The sequence below is a fragment of the Chiloscyllium plagiosum genome, chromosome 7 (genome assembly GCF_004010195.1).
Source record: "Chiloscyllium plagiosum isolate BGI_BamShark_2017 chromosome 7, ASM401019v2, whole genome shotgun sequence".
Classification (NCBI taxonomy): Eukaryota; Metazoa; Chordata; class Chondrichthyes; order Orectolobiformes; family Hemiscylliidae; genus Chiloscyllium; species Chiloscyllium plagiosum.
Genome location: NC_057716.1, coordinates 48,239,982 through 48,244,729, shown reverse-complemented (window position 1 = coordinate 48,244,729; position 4,748 = coordinate 48,239,982).

Here is a 4,748-nt window from a genome sequence, read left to right as displayed (position 1 = left end):
CAATGTGGACTTCACCAGTTTCCTCATTTCCCCTTTCCCCACCTTACCCCAGTTCCAACCTTCCAGCTCAGCATTGTCCTCATGACCTGTTCTACTTGTCAATCTTCCTTCCCACCTACTGCCCCACCACCTCTCTGATCTATCACCTTTACCCCTACCTTCTTCCACCTCTTGCACTCTCAGCTACCTTCTCCCCAGTCCTGCCCCCCCATCTATTTATCTCTCCCTCCCTGAGGTTCCCAGCCTCATTCTTGATGAGGATTTTGCTTGAAACATCGATTATCCTGCTCCTCGAATGCTGCCTGACCTCCCGTGCTTTTCCAGCACCACACTAATCTTGACCCCAACTACTATAGTCAATGCACTGACCAACAAAGATAAGCATACCAAACACCTTCTTCACTATCCTGTCCACCTGCGACTTTACTTTCAAGGAGCTCTGATCCTGCATTCCAACGTCTCTTTGTTCAGCAACACTCCTCAGGACATGACCATTGAGTGTAGATTTGCTGTGCTGTTTTGCCTTTCCAAAATGCAGCACCTCACATTTAGCTAAATTAAATTCCATTTGCCACTCCTCAACTCATTGGCTCATTTAATCAAGATGCCATTGTACTCTGAGATAATTGGCTGTCCATTACACCACCAATTTTGGTCTCATCTGAAAACTGACTAACCATACGACCTATGTTGATATTCAAATCATTTACATAAGTGACAAAAAGCAGTGGACCCAGCACCAATCCTTGTGGCACAGCGCTGGTCACAGGCCTCCAGTCTGAAAAACAACCCTCCACCACCACCCTCTGTCTTCTACCTTCAAGCCAATTCTGTACTCAAATGGCTAGTTCTTCCTGTACTCCATGTGATCTAACCTTGCTAACCTGTCCACCATGCGGAACCTTGTCAAATACCTTACTGAAGTCCATATAGATCATTTTCATCACTCTGCCCTCATCAATCCTCTTCATGATTTCTTCAAAAAACTCAATCAAGCTAGTGAGACATGATTTCCCTGCACAAAGTCATGTTGACTATCCCCAATCAGTCCTTGCCTTTCCAAATACATGTAAATACTGTCCCTCAGTATCTCCTCCAACAACCTTCCCTGACTAATGTCAGGCTCAAAAGTCTATAGTTCCCTGGATTTTCCTTACCACTTTTCTTAAATAGTGGTACCATGTTAGCCAACATCTAACCTTCCAGCACCTAACCCTTGGCTATCAATAATGTAAGTATCTCAACAAGGGGCCCAGCAATCACTTCCCGAGCTTCCCACAAAGTCCTAGGATCGACCTGATCAGGTCCCAGGGATGTATAAACCTTTATGCATTTTAAGACACCCAGTACCTCCTCCTCTGTAATATGGACACTTTTCTGGATATTGCTTTTAATTTCCTCAAGTTCTCTAGCATACGTATTCTTCTCCACAATAAACATTGATGCAAAATACTCATTTAGTATCTCACCCAGTTCCTGTGGTTCCCCATATAGGCAGCCTTACTGATCTTTAAGGGGCCCTATTCTCTCCCTAGTTAGTCTTTTGTCCTTGAGGACAAATGGGTAGAATATAAATGATATTCGTTTTGCTTGTTTTCGTATTTGGTCTTTCAAGTTCATTACAAAATACCGTGCAAGGACTGTAACAAACACTGCATTGGACAAACAGGCAGAAAACTAGCCATCAGGATACATGAACATCAACTAGCCACAAAAAGACATGACCCACTCTCACTAGTATCCTTACATACGGATGAGGAAGGACATCACTTCAACTGGAACAACACATCGATCCTAGGACAAGCCAAACAGAGACACGCACGAGAATTCCTAGAAGCATGGTATTCCAACTGGAATTTTATCAGCAAACACATTGACTTGGATCCCACTTACCACCCCCTGAGAAATAGAACAGGACATGACATCACCATAGGAAATGATGTCACCACAGGAAATGACATCACCAACCCAAAGAACCCAAACATATAAATACAAAGCAGGCTACACCACCAGTGCTTTATCTGGAGGCTCACTGAAGATGTTACCTAGTATGGTGATGAAACATCTGAAAACTAACATTCCATCTCAGCGAGCAAACCTACATCCAGAACCTCAACCTGAGCTACACATCTTCTCAAAACTCCCTTACTTATTATCATAATCAATAAACAGCCATTAATTTAAATAATAGATTTGGAAACATTGTGTTTCATGTAACTGGTTCTGGGTGGTGATAGTTTCCTCATTGTTTGAGTGTATTCAAGCTGAAAGTTATTACATTTGTTCTGTGGGCCTCCTCACAATTGAAGAATCTGATCAGCATGGACAGCATGGAAATAGTTTTGTTGTAGCTGATGTTCAGGGAATCCTTTGAGCTGTGTCACCTCTGACCTTCTGGGAATGTCACATGTTGCAACTTTTTAAAAAATATATTTTTATTGGAAAAATAGGTTTTTTAATATTGCAACAAGTACAAAACAATACAAGTAAAAAACACCCAACACACCCTCATGTACAAATGTATAAACATATATATAAAAGTATAGAATAAAAAAATACAAACTGGCTATTTAACTAACTAAATAAATAATAACCAACAACAAACTAATTAATAATAATAACTCAGCCAAGCCAAACAAAATGCTCATACGTTCACAGTTCCTCCTCCCTGGATATTGGACCCGTAAAACACAATCATTATGGCTATATAAAAGCCCTTATTAGTGTGGCAGATAATTCTGTGTCCAGGTATTCCAAAAAGGGCTGCCATGTCTTATAAAAATTCTCGATTTTGTAGTGTACCATATTTGTGAGAAACCCAAGGGAATATGCTTCAAAACAATCTTCCACCAACCCAACAGGCCCGGGGATTTTCGGATACCCAACTGAGCAAGATATTCTTTCTTGCACAGAACGTGAGAATATTAAAAAGTTTTTTCTTATGCGCATATGCAGGGAATACAATGGACAGGCTCAGAAGGAGAGAGATAAGGTGCTTCTCCACCCTTACACACGAAATCCTCTCCATTGAACCCGCCACAGCACTCCAATATGTTTGAAGCCCATCGCAAGACCAGAGACAATGGGTAAGAGTGCCCATACAGACCTTGCACTTGGGACATGCTGGAGATACCCCGGTTTAAATTTTGACAAACGGTCCAGAGCCAATTGGACCTTGTGGAGAATCTTCAGTTGCAAAGCATGGGTCCTATTGGAAATTGATATCTTCCTTGCATTCTCCCAAATATCCTCCCATGCCTCTGAGGAAACTTCAACACCCAGCTCTCTCTCCCAAACCCTAGAGAGTCAATCAAACTCATCTGAGAGGGCAACCCCCAGGTGATGATATAAAGTACTGCCAGAAAGTGTACTATTAGCACTTAGCACCGCCCCCTGCCATGTCAGATTTGCAGGGATCAGTCAAAAGTGTGCTTTTTTTTAAATAAAATCCCTAACTTGAAAAAAACGAAAGAGGTCTCTATTAGATAACTTGTACTTCCATACTAACTGATCGAAGGACATCATTACGGCTCCCTCAAATAAATCGCCCGTGCAAGACACATCACTAGCTGCCCAACGTTTAAATCCTGAATCTATCATCCCTGGTTGAAAACCCGGCATACCACTAATGGGATAAACAAAGATGTTTTGCCAATATTGCCTTCCCTCTGCCGAATTGTCCTCCATGCTTTAACAGTATTGATGACTATTGGGTTATGGCAATATTCCCTAACTGTCCTCATTTTGTCCAAAAACAGCAAACTGGTAAGGGGGCACCTTTCCTTTGAGGCTTTGATATCTAGCCATATTGAAAAAGGGTCCACACAAGCCCACACACTCACGAAGGATAAAAGCAAGTTTAACTGGTAATTTTTAATGTCAGGAAGGTCCGCTCCTCCCAATCTGTGAGGCAGTTGCCGTTTAGCCAATTTAATGAGGGGCCGCTTACAATGCCAAATAAAAGAGCTGAACCAGCCGTTCAGCCTCCTGAGTGTTTGCTTATGGAAAATCAGAAGGAGCATCCATATAGGGTAAAGCAAATGGGGGAGAATATTCATATTAATGAGCGCTATTCAACCCAACCACGAGACCGTCTTGTCCCATCTTTGACAGTCTTGTTTAATTTTATCAAATAAATTAGCTTTGAACAACCTATCCAGAACTGGAGTAATGAATATGCTCAAACAAAACCCCCCTGTGACCACCGAAATGGGAAACTATAGTCACCCTCAAGACCTAGCTACTTTGTAAGACCACCCATAGGCGTAGCCTCTGATTTTGCAAAATTAATCTTGTATCCCAAAAAAGTGCCAAACGCGCGAATGCATTGTATCAGGCAAGGCACCGAAACTGCTGAATTTTTCAAAAAAAAGGACATTGTCTGCATACAATAAAATCTTATGTAATTTTGACCCCTCTTCTGGAGCTGATATATTGGGAATGGCCTCCGCCAATGGTTCAATCACCAATGTAAAAAGCAGTGATGGAAGGGACAGCCCTGCCAGCTGCCCCTAAAAATGTTAAAATTGCTTGATCGTACCCCATTGGCGGTGACCGCAGCGAGAGGGCCACTGTAGAGAACCTTTACCCATCTTATGAAGACTTCACCCAAACCAAACCGCTCCAGAGTATCGAAAAGGTACTGCCACTCAACTCTGTCAAATGCCTTCTCTGCATCTAGAGAATTCACCAATCCCTGTATTGACTGCTGTTGGCATGCTTGAATTATATTAAGCAGCCTCCTAACA